This window comes from Apteryx rowi, unplaced genomic scaffold (assembly GCF_003343035.1).
Source record: "Apteryx rowi isolate R43461 unplaced genomic scaffold, aptRow1 scaffold_161, whole genome shotgun sequence".
In the NCBI taxonomy this organism is placed as follows: domain Eukaryota; kingdom Metazoa; phylum Chordata; class Aves; order Apterygiformes; family Apterygidae; genus Apteryx; species Apteryx rowi.
Genome location: NW_020447875.1, coordinates 375,846 through 388,619, shown reverse-complemented (window position 1 = coordinate 388,619; position 12,774 = coordinate 375,846).

Genomic DNA, 12,774 nt, shown 5'->3' with positions numbered 1-12,774 from the left:
GACCTTCAGAAGTGTTACAGGTAGGCTGTAAAGCTTCAAGAGACTCATGAGCTGATGCTCTAGATTATTCTCCTAGTTACCTATGTTGACTGGATTGCACTGATCAACCTAATGTGTATGTGGCAGGCATCATCCGTCTCTTTCACGTGTGAATTTATCTTTGGGCCTTGTGTCTTCATAGGCACCATGCAAATGTATTACAGGGGACCATGATCCAGCGTGGATGTTAGAGCACTGTAGCCATGTTTATATTGCAGTTTTGTCTCATGTAGAGACATTGTTTCTGTTTTCATTCCTGCTCAGAGCCTTGAAGGTAAGTGTTGCATTTTTTTTATGGATGAGGCAAGACAGTAATTGAAGACCCTGTCTTAATGCATTTGCCCAAGGGGGATAAACAGAGTCTGTTATTTTGATATTTGTTTCCTAGCACTCAAGTTCAAAAACGGGATTTGGAGGAGCTTTTGTCAGAACTGAGGCTTAGTGTGGATGTGCCAGTTTTCATTTAAAAAAGCAGGAAAAATTGACTGAAGTCAGAGATCACAGGTGCCCTGTTTTAATACTCTTAGGAAAGGAAATACTGCTGGAAAGGGGATCAAGGGAGTTATTCTGATCTTTGGCCCTCATTCCGATGTTTGTTTTAATTGATGACTCTTCACTCAATAATGAATCAAACCAGTAAAAGATGGTGTGAGGCTTTGGTTAATGTGGACACAGTAGTCATAGGAAGTAACCTTGGGTTGAAAGGTCACATTGGTTCTGTGTAAGATGAAAGAATAGAAGGGAAGATGAAAGCAGCTCCGTTACCCTCCTATGACCACCAATACTGTGCCTTGGTTAGGTGAAAGGTTTCTTGAAATCTCCAAGCGTCACAGCTGGAGAATTGTTTGTAAAATCAGTGGTGCGAGACGGTGGATGAGTAGGGGGTAGATTGGACGAAGCATTGACCCTGAAGGAATATAAACACTGCTGTCATGAAAAATAGGATGCTGAAGATGCTTCAGAGAGAAGCTAGGTGGTGCAGCTGGCTAGTGTATGAGCTTTTCTCTGCTGGGGACTTACATTTTAAAACGAAACCTAGATTTATGAGAGCATACAAATGAAGTGGCCTTACCCCAAGAAAAGCAGCAGGATGTGGGGAAATTGCACAGTAACTTGTTGCTTTATATCTGACTCACTTATCTATCAGTTTTTACTTCCATAGAGGAGAGGAGGAGAAGGGATACTTCCTTTAGGCTATAGGTAGATATTAAAGGATGTATCTTAAAAGTCCCTTTTTAATTATTTTTTTTTCCTGCTACGGCAAGCAGACAGTGCAAGACTAGGGCAATATGGACATGTTAGTTATTAAAGGCTTTAAATAATACTGTTTATCTGTAAACACTGCTGGGGTAAGAACATTATTTACCTCCAAGAAATGATTGATGTCAGGATGGTTTTCTAAGTAAAAAGATCTGCTCTGGTCAGAGTTCAGGATCCAGCTCCCAGGCCTGACCTGGCCTCTTTCCATGACCATGTATAATTTGTTCAGTGAATCACTTCCCAGCCAGTGAGGTGTTTATCCGTACTGCTTGTCRGGAGTTTTCTAGAGAATGCTTGTTAAGTGCCTTTTACTGAAATACCGTGTATAAGTACAGTTTAAGKTTTGTTTATGCTTGAGCTAAGTCAGCTCTCGGACCCTCAGCATGCAGAGAATGCAAATCCTTGTCCAGCTGAAGTGCCAACATTAGGCTGCTTAAAATCGTGAGCTCTGCTCTTAGCAATCTAGGACAACAGAAATAGCAAGCAACAGAATTTTTCCAGAGCATTTTTGTTTTATTGTACTTGGGTTTGTAACCTTGGAAAATGTTTTCTCTTTCACTTTTTTTCTGTTATTCCTGTAAGGAGCCAGTGACTAGGTCTTTGGGAGGAGGGAAGATGCATTCTGTATGCATTGAAAAATGTATGTTCTCAAATATTGCTATAAATAGGCAGAAGAGAAATGAGAAAGTTCTGTAGTCTTTTATTTACTTGAGACTTTGCAATAGTATGCCCTGGTACTATTTGTAGCAACTGTAAAACAACAAAAAAAGTAAAATACGTAAGCTTAAAGGGTTTAGACCAATGTCACTGGATTTTTCTTTTGGGATCTTTGAAAACAATCAAGTAACAGTGAACTCATCAGCATCGTTAGAAAGCTAAGACCTAAAACAGGTTACTGCAGGACCTGCTGCAGTTGCTGAAAAGGCTACCAGAGATATGAATGGCTTGCTGGATCAGAAAGTGGGAGGAAGAAGAGATTTCTAAAGCTTTAAAAGAAAAGGAAGTTTTAAGCATGCTGATGGGATCAAGGCAATGTGTGTTTTTTGAACTTGAACCCCAAACTGAACTCTCATTTGCATCAAGTAGTGTTGTTTAAAAACATCTCTCCCTCCTTTTTATCCCTCAGGATAGATTTATCATTACGTTAACAGCCTATTTAATTGAAGTGAGTGGTGAAGATAGTCTACAAGAACCCTAACTGTACTTGAACAGCTTGGACAGAGCATGTTATTACTTTTCTCAGCCAATCAAGTTTTAATGCTTTCAAAAAACAGCCTTAGCAATAAAGAAGCTCTGCAAGTTGTCCTCCAATGAACTGTTCAGCTGAGGCAGCAGATAGTTTGAAAGTGAAAGGCATTTCTTCTGCACAGCAACAATTATTTCTGAAATTGGTGAAAATCGGTTCTTTCAATGGGACAGTCTTCTGTCACTGGTTTGAACAAAGTTTTTTTTTTTTTTTTTTTTTTTTTAGTGCGAGTTAATTGTTGAGAATGCTAAAAACAGAAAATGAGCAGCTAATGTGAATGAGAAATAAACGAAAAAGTCCCTAGATCAGGAAGTATGTGGCCTACTGTTCTGCCCCTAAAATTTAGCGTTAAGTACTAATTATACCAAATTTTTATTAGTTTTTAGCAAAAGAGAGTGCAAAAAGAGATTTTTTGTGACAGCTTTATAAAAAAAAAAAATCTGTAAGAAATCAACYGAACCCATTTTTTGAGGCTTATCATATGAAATGTCTTTGAACTTTGTGTACAAAAGAAGATGTATTGGTTCTCCACCGTCATAGTCCTGTCAGGACTGCTCATAACCTCTTCATTATTTTGAATCACACATGAGCTCTGTTTAATGGGAGCATTAGTGGACTCCTGACAGTGTGCATTTTATGGAATTATTGCAAGTTTTGGCTTCCAGCCTTAGATTATCCTTGTGAATTGTGTTTTTAAAAAGTTGGAAAGGCTTTGCCTTTCTCTACTGCTGCACTGTGGGGCTTTGATGCTTTCACAAAGTGGACAGTTTCCGGTATTTAATCCTCTCTCTGTAGGTAAAGAAAACAGCTATGATGAAGGAATATGACAGTGAACATCTCAGTTGAGGGCTCTTGATTTTTTTCCCTCTTCCCCAGCTGCTTCTGAAGACTCAGAAGCCTTGACCTCCATCATTCCTTCTTCACCACTTCACTGGAAATACGATTGCTTTTGGCTTTCGATGAATATTCAGAATGCCACCATCTGTTACCCTGTCTTCTCTGAGGGCAGAAGCAGCTTGACTCTCCAAAGATTTCTTTCTTTTTTTCTTTTCTCTCTCTTTCTCTCTTTTTTTCTTTTTTCTTTGAAGGTGAATAATGAATCCTATCATCTGGGAAAGCCACTATGTGACATCTGCAGAACAGTAATTAAGAAAAATCATACTAGATATTGGGAGAGAGGGAAGACAATGGACCTGTTTCTGACCAGCATTTCAGAAGCCTTCTCATCCCCTGGGTTGGAATGGGGCAGAGAGAGCAGCTTATTATATGGAGAATGGTTATTTTGCATTTTTTCAGAAACAGACTGTTGTTATTATTGTCTGTTGTGGTAGACTTTGTCTATCTCCATAACTGCTTTAGCTTAGATAACCTGTGGTTTTGTCTGGATCTGGCTGCAGGAATGTGGTGAGGAAGAGCTCTTGCCCTTGAAGTGAGGACTAGTAGGGGATAACTCTCTTCCCTGTGGTCTTGCTGAAGAATCTTGAGATGCATCAGCTCTAATACTGAGATCAAAAGGTGGAATTACAAACTTGAGCTTTGTACATGGCAAACCAGGAGACTGAGCCTATGTTGGATGTGTAGTTCTGCTGTGGAAGAAATAAGGTACTAGCTGAGTTTCCTCTGACTGCAACTAAGCAATGTACTTCTGCAGTGTGATCAAAACAGTCACTCCTGTACATTAACATGGCACTTTGAGGAAACCTGCATACAAGGTCCCCTATGCAAATAAATTATCTTCATAAGAGCAGAAAGTGGATTGTGTTTGTTTCTTCCTTATCCTGCTTTCTTCTCTGAAATCAGCTGATGTACTGAAGGGGAGAGAGACAACTTGAACTAAGTTTTTAATCTCTGAATGTTCCTGGTTTTAGTCTCTGAGTGTTCCTCTTGCACGATGTACTGCGTGCGTGACATAAACTGTGGGTTTTGTGGATTGGTGTCTCTGACTAATCTCCAGCCTTAAGCCTTTTGTTTGTTTTTTGTCTTCATGCTGTCAAAGTGGAAGCTATATGAAGCATTGTGTAATGAAACAATAGATGAAAGTTTTCGTATCGGTCTGGCCTGAGGCAATCCTTATGAAAAGTTCTGCAGTGTCCTGGAATACTGCTTCAGCAGGCTGTGAGGCAAGCAGAATATACCTGCATTTTGTCTGTCGTTTAAGGGAATCAGGAAACTTTGAGGCTCCCTTTTGTATTGGCTAACTGGGTAAAGGGGCTGAGCAGCAGAGTTAGAACAAGGTAATAGTCCTAAAGCTGGACATGCCATGAGAAAGGCTTCCCATCTGTTCACCTGCGCTTGTTTTAGTGCTAGGTGAAGACAAGTGCAGCATGGAACCAAGCCCGGAGAAGCAAGAGTTTCGCTATGCTTTCTGCTTTGCTGTGTTTGTTGAAATGGATACCTCTGTCTTTCCCTTTACTAAAGCATAATATGTGAACCCTGCTGCAGTCGGGCCCCTTTCATTCTTGGCAGAGGAATCCTGGTTGCCTGGATTGCAAGTAATTAGTACTGAACGCAGGCAGAGGTGATTCTGGCTGATACGTCACTTGTGGAGATGCCAAAATCAAAGGAAAAAATCAGCTGCCCAACCTGGCTCCTTTGGTGGTGATCTTAGAGCTAATTGCAGAGCAACGGGGGAGGGAGCCACAGTAGGCAGGAAAACAAATAGGCCTTCCTGGAGACATGTGGTGAGAGCTTAGAGAATATCTGGTTGAAGTTCCTTGGGCCTGTGCCAGGGGGAGAAACGAACACATGTGCCAAGATGCAACTGGGGAGCAACTTCTAGAAGTCGGTCCAAGCAGTCAGCTCCTGGCTGTTGCTTACCAGGATTAGGCTGTGCTTGCCACACATCTTGTTTGAGTGCTCAGGTATAAATCTTGCTTGTTGTGTTTTCTGTTAGCAAAGAATTGACTTTCGTCACTGCCAGAAGTTCTGTTTTCCTGCTAAAATGTTGCATTTGGGAATGTGCGGCTGCTTCTAGCTTCTGTTTTATTTGTTCTGCCTGTGACGGGTATTGCATGCTCTTACCAAAGAATCCCAGCGCCAATTAATTATTGCCTGATTGTGCAAGGTGAGGAGAGAGAGTTTTAAGGCCAGTGAAAAAAATGTTGAGTTAGGGAAAGCAGAGGAAGTCATGCACTACTGCCTCTACCTGACCTTCCTCCTTTCTCTGAATTTCAGCAGAGGCTCACATAACTCCTGGTCCTTCACAGGGCTGCCTTCTCTCTCCTGTTTTCTGAGAGAGACTGCYGGTTTATTCTTCTCAGGATATTCTCAGGCTTTATGCAATCTTTAAAGACAGAAATGGCCATTAAATTGTGCAGTTTGACCTTGTGTACAGTATAGACCATTAAATTTGACCTAGCACAAAAGATACACATAAACCTGATTTGTACCTGAAGGCTTATCCTGCTGCTAGAGATAGCTAGGCATTTTCTGTAGTTGTGTTTCCTCCAGAGTACACTTGAGGTACAACAAATGTAATATATTCTTTTTCTGTAATAACTGTGGTTTGGAAGCTGGACTCAATTTTCAGATTTGTGTTGTTCTAGGCAAGAGATAACACAAAACCAAAGCAAAACACAACCCGCCCCTGCAACCTGTGGTACGCAGTGGGCAGCACCGAGCACCGTGGGAGGCAGATCTGTGTTTCTGCAGGCCGTACTCTGCTGGTGCAGTAATTATTTAGACAGCTCTTAAACCAGGCTTGGGGGGGAAATGGGCATGTGCTTACAACTACAGGAGGTCTCTCATGGCAAATCATCGGTTGCTTGCCTCTGGCACTTTCTCCTCCTGGAAGCTGTAGATCTTTAAGAACATTCCTAAGGGGGTTGCTGCTGAGCTTTCTAGGTACCTGTCCTAACTAGTGTATCRTTACTGTGAAGAAAAGCACTACACCTCTTTTAAGGGTTTATTGTAACTATAGCTAAGCAAAATGTTTTTATCTAAGAGTAAGCTTAATGAAAACAGTTTTGGTGCAAGAAGTACTTGCTAAGTCAGTTTGATTTTAACCATGAAAAGTTTGGGATAAAAATTTTGGAAATTTTTTGAAAACTGAGGCATTATTCTTTTAGTTTAGAATGGTTGTTCTTTTGGAAATTCACTCTAGGAAACAAGAAGCTTAGGRATCCCCTAGAGAAATCATTGTGTTTTGCGTTGAAGAGCACTTTGTGTCAGTTTAAAGTTAAATTTTCCTTCTTCATTTCTTCTTCCCTACCAGATATGATTTGTTTGATCCACATCTAGTTTACCGTATTTTCTCCTCCCACAAGTTTATCCACCAATATGCAAGACCCAATATTCGCAGGCCAGATGACAGTTTTAAGGCTTTCTAGGTATGATGAAATGTCATCATTTTATTATTTGCATTGGCCACAGACACTGCACTGGAATTCATTTTGTACTATGAAAGTGATATGAGACCACAGTGGAGCTGTAATGGGGTATGTAAAGAAACATAATATTGAATGCTGCYGGTGGGATTGCGATCAGGAAGCCATGAAGGATCATTGGTATTATGTCTTCATCTAGGATTAATTTGTATTATATTTTTTTCTTTTGTCTTGGAAACACCAGAACTAGGAACTGAAACAGGTAAACTGTAAAGCTAACATATGTAACTCTTTTCTGTTCTTAATTTGTATACTTGCTTTTTAATCTCCTACAGCTGTCTTGCTGTTCTCATTTACTGCAACCTGTTTTCCTTTAAATTGTAAGCTCTTACTAGTACAAGYGTATTAAAACACAATGCCTAACATAGAGGGGTATGACTGTTGTGGATGTTTTGGCCTGCACTATGATATAGTAGTAATATTTGTGTCTGCGTCTTGAGTAGCTTGCAACTAAACTTCCATGAGCGTATGCCATGACATACAGTAAGAACTCAGTGATTTTGCTGGAAGACAACCTGGAATGCAGCATGCTTTAAATTGGAAGCATTTCTGTTGGAATGTGTTTCCCAGACAGCTAGATACTAGGCTGTTTTTTCTCAAGGGCTGCCTAAAGAACGCTGCGATGGAGACCTGCCTTGGGAAGATATTCCTGGAAGTTTGATACCGCATGAAAAATGGGCTTTTTAAACTTCAAAGGGAACGATGCCTTGTGCTTCCATCCAGAAGCAGAATTTGTCCCCTTTTTTCATGTCTGTTCATGAGTAACAACCCCGAAGCGCATAGCTGGTTGTGTTTCTTTTTGAAACTTGGTTATGGTTATTTTACTCTTGGGCTCTGCTGCCATTTGTAAAGCGGAAGAGTAAATGTTATCAGGGTCCCTGAGGTGACTTACCGTGACATCCATCTGTTAGGTTACAATCAAATGAAATATGCTCAAGGACTTTGTGCTTCCCTTCTTGCATGTTCCCAGATGCTACTAGATGTGCAGGATGACATGACTTCTAACAACGTAACAAGTTTGTGATTCACTTAGAGATCCAGGTTATAAATAAAATGGGGGTTTAATTAGGTGATTTATTTGTGATGCACAAAATATCCAGTTATATACTACACCAGGCACCAAATACTGTATTTTTTGAGATGACGTGCACCTACTGAGTAATGCCCACTTAGTGAGTAGTCTCAGTGGGCTGAAGACAGGTAAGGCAGTAGTGAGCTGTGCTCAGGGAGAGGCACTGCGTTTGAATCTGCCACGGTGGCCCAGTTTCRCAGCTGGGTAAGTAAAAGTTTTCTGTCAACTTCTGTGACATAAACCAGTTTCTAAAAATAATACATAACTTGGGAAGTTTTTTAAAGAGCAGAGCAAAAATATCCTCTTCATCCTTAATTCAGCCTTCAATAATTTCATGCAGAGTTTAACATTCTCTGTTTTATAAAGTATGAGAAGTAGAGTTACATATTTAACTTAGCCACTGAAAAGTGTAGCATCATCACAGGATAAAACTTTATCTTGGCTTTAAAATAAAACTAGTTTGTAGCCTGTTGCTGGACATCCTTTTTTGCCATTTTCAACTACTGATGTTTGAGAAAACTCTTTTCTAGTATTTATTTATATTATTTATATTTATTTATATTATTTATTTATATTATTGTATTTATTTATAGGTTTAGAACCAAAAGCTACCTAATATTTTTTAATAATATTTTGAATATGATAGACACAACCAATGCCACATGCTAAGTTGGGTTATTTGTTTGCTTTTAAAAATACAGTACCAGATGTGAGCATTTTACTTTTATTGAACTTAGGTAATATGGTTGCCAATGACAATTACCATCAGTGATGCCTCTTAAACATATGAAATTGAGTAATCTGAGTCAAGTTCATGGTGAAAGGACTATGTTCTTGCAAACCATAAGAGAAAAGATGAACCTCATCCTTAATAAGTTAAGAAATATAAATATAACAACGGGTATCTTAACTTAGATTTGGCGCTGTTTTAACTGACACGTATAGCAATACAAGTGTTGTGTCAATGGGCCTGTACTCAGGCTTTTGAATGTGACTTTCCATAGAGCATCCAAATGCCACATCTATTTCTGACCCTGCTTTTGTCTCTTGATAACTTAAGCTGCCATTGGGTTTAATCAGTGTGATGCATGTGCGATTTGTGCCATTCTCCCTGAAAGGATCCCCCCGGCAGTTGCGGGGGAAGAGCTTTGGAACAGGGCCAGGAACCAGACTTATTGGAAGGGAAGGCTTAAAAACGATCCTTTCGGAGTACTTTGGAGCAATGAAAGAATTAGGGTGAAAATGCTTTAGCAAGCATTTTAAAAGAGAAAGCACTTTACCAATATGCTAAAGTGAGCTTCTGTGAAAGAACCCTTGATGTCAATGTCATTATTCTTGGGTTAAAGTGGCCGTGAGGTAATTTAATTGTGGCTATCCCTTACTTTTAGCAGAGGCKGGTGAGACTGCTCAGCATTAGCTACAGCTGTGTTCAACATCTGATCAAGCAGAAAGCACTAAGTATGTCTGCTTTGGAGAAAAGATGCTGGGAACAAATACAAAGTCAGACTCTGCTCTGGTTTGTTTTAGACCACAAACATCTCTTCCGTCTGCTTTTACCCTGTGTGTAACTATAATAAAGACACTTTATTTGCGGGTCTACATACACATCTGCATAAATCTAGTTTGATTCTTTGGGCTTTTTGATACTTGAAAGAGGTAAACAATGTATGGAGTCAGTCTTTATTTTGTATCTCTGTCTTGTAAAGTTACTCTGGAGGTGAACAGAGCATAATTGGAATATGGCAGTATGGTCTCACAGAAAGAACCGCTTTAATAGTAGTAACAATAATATGCAGTTTATTTAGGAGAGCCTTACCTAGAAGCGAGATCCCTATCTTGATTCTTAGATATCTCAAAGCCAAAATATCTGAGAAAGAAAATATTCATAGGACTATATTGAGTGGTTTGCCATCTCATAAATATGGGAAATATGGGGTTGAGCTCCTCGTTTCTGCATAGTCTAGTTTTAAAATATGACAAGGAACCAAGCTCCAGCATGTTTGTTTGGAGACCATATCTCTGGGGAATATATCTCAATGCTGAGAAGGTTTTCTTGACATTGTTTGAATTTTTTCTTTCTTCATATTTTACATTTTAATTTAATTATTTCTAATKATATCTGATACTGCTGAACTAAATTGTTCTGAGATAGTGAGCTAAAAGCTTAGCTTTTTTTATATTTAAAATGATAAGTATTGTTACTTAATTGTAAATAGTTAACCAACCTGTAAACACCTTCTTGCGTTTCATTAGAATGTCTTCTCTCAGCTTGCTTTGGAAATTGCTCCCATTTAAGTAACAAGAAGCATTGCTCCCCCCTCTCATTTTCTTTCTTTTTTTCCCCAGCTCCTATCAGTCTTTTCTTTTTAAGTTCTACTAATCTGGTTTCTGGAAACTCCCATAAGCACACACAGTCACTAGGTGGTGATGTTCTGTCAACATGGAAAAACATGGAAAATACAAATTCATGAATAAAGGACGAAAGAGACTACATCATAGAACATACCATTATATAATTATAGTTCCTTAATTATTGCAGCTTTTTCTTTACATTGTCCTGAGAAACTGTGTGTTTGGAAAAAATTGTTACTGGTTGTTTTAATTTCAGTCTGGTGAATGATTCATTCTGGCCCTTATTTTAATTGGGGGTGAGAGGAGAGTATATATGAATAATTATGTCTTCCACCATCCGATAGAGTTAACACTAGTGTTGTGAAGAGCTCGAGAAAGCTGCTGACACCTGATGTCAAATGGTCAAAGGTAATATTTAAACATATGCTTGGAACCAGTTTACAGAAGGGAGTAAAGGAAGTGCTGAACTTGACACAGGGTTATTCTGAGTTTCTCTTTTGAAAATTGTATTTGTGCTCTGTTATGCTTCCTTGATCTATAAGGAGATAGAAAAGTTTTAAAAAAAAGTTTTCACCTTTAAGTACCAGGAAGTTTTTTGTTTATTTTGTAGGTAATAGTGTGTGGAGGACCTGGGCTTTCAGAAGAACCATGATCTCTTCACAGCATTTATTAAGATAAATTTTCAGGCAGTTGTTTAAAACAAACTAAAAATTCCTTCTTTTTTTATCACAATTATTCCATTTCTAGTTTTTTCCCAAAACTTTGATCAGATAGATGTATAGAATTTGTATTTCCAAAGTATAACACAAAGTATCTCTCTATGTGACTTTAAAAAATGTCAAAAAGACATGCTGTATTCCTTTTTCTTTGGCAAATGCCTATTTGCAGCTTATGAAATTTCCCCTGGAACACGGAGTACTTGTGTACTAAAACAGGTTAATTTGGTTGTGTTTTCCCTTTAACCCATGTTTTTGTTATATGCTTATCCAGCAAATACAGTTTTCCTTAGGCTGGTTACCATTTCTACATCTGCAAAATTGTTTTGTCTTTGAAATCTCCTTGACTTAGATAAAGAGGAAGCAGAAAAACATTGGAAGCAATGAAATGATATAAGAAACTTCTGGGTAGGCCTCCTTGATCTTGTGTGTTATCAGAGACTTTAATCTATAAACATGAAACTTTGGAAGAGGCAGGGGGAAGAGGAATATCATTCTCCTGAGTCCTTGCTGACTGATCTAGAAGATCTGACATGTCTCTTGGACTGTGCATGTGCCATGTTGTACTACCAGTATTTTCCACCTAGAACGAGACTCCATTCCAAAATTAAATTCTATGGTTTCATTAAACATAGATCAAAAGCAACTCTCCTCCCCCAACCTCTGCCCCCCCAAATTACTTCCTAAGAAAGCACTGATAAGATTAATAAACAACAAATGTTTAAGGGCCACATACCAAGATATTGCCACCCACCACCCTTATAAACAGTAGAGTCAGTTTTCAAATTAAAGGCGACGGGGAAGGGAGAGGGAAAGGAAGAATGTCTTGGGACAGGTCCATGCAAAGAACTTTTTCAAGGCTAGTGATGACTGTGAGAGTTATGCGGTGTTAAATTTTATATATACACACACACACACACACACACACACACACACACACACACATATATGTGTGTGTATAGATATATTCAGTAATTTTGTACCAGCAAAGCCGGGTGTGGAGGCATGCATTTTGGCAAACAAGCCAGAGTAGGTTTTTTCATTTGTGGCAGTGGGAATAAGCTGTGTCAGCACAGGAAACCTTGCTGTGCAAGCTGTGTCTGTCCTGCGAGGGTTTGCTGGCATGCTGCATTTGACCTTCTCTGCCATAGACCAGGCCTTTGAGAGGAGCTTGCTTACTTACTGATTCCAATTTTTTTTCTGATGACCTTTTAAATTCTACATTTGTCTCTTTTAAATATCCTAGCTACTCTAGCATCCTTGTGTCGGTCGAGATGTGGGCACCGATGATGCCCTCTGCTGTGGAGGTGACTTCCAGGCAAAACCAAACTGCACCATTTTAGTTTGTCTTCCACACCAGAAAACACGCACCATAAGAGCAACTCAGCAGCTTATACTGCCCCGGCTAAAGGCTTTGTGTCTTGCTTATGCTGCACCAAATCAGGCTGTAAAAGGCAGGGTTTCCAAAGGGGGAAATGCCAAGCCACCGTTACTGACCATATCTGGAAGGATATGTTGTAAGGGAGTCACAAGCTGCCCATCACCATCATACTGAAATCTCAAGAAACTGCCAGAGAACTTGCATAACCCTGCGTTGGCAGGACACTGCGGAATCTGCCTGTAATCTACTTGGAGAGATGTCTGTGTTTAATGTAATTCTGATTTCCTACTCTCATTTTACAGCCAAGTGCAGACTTGGATCAA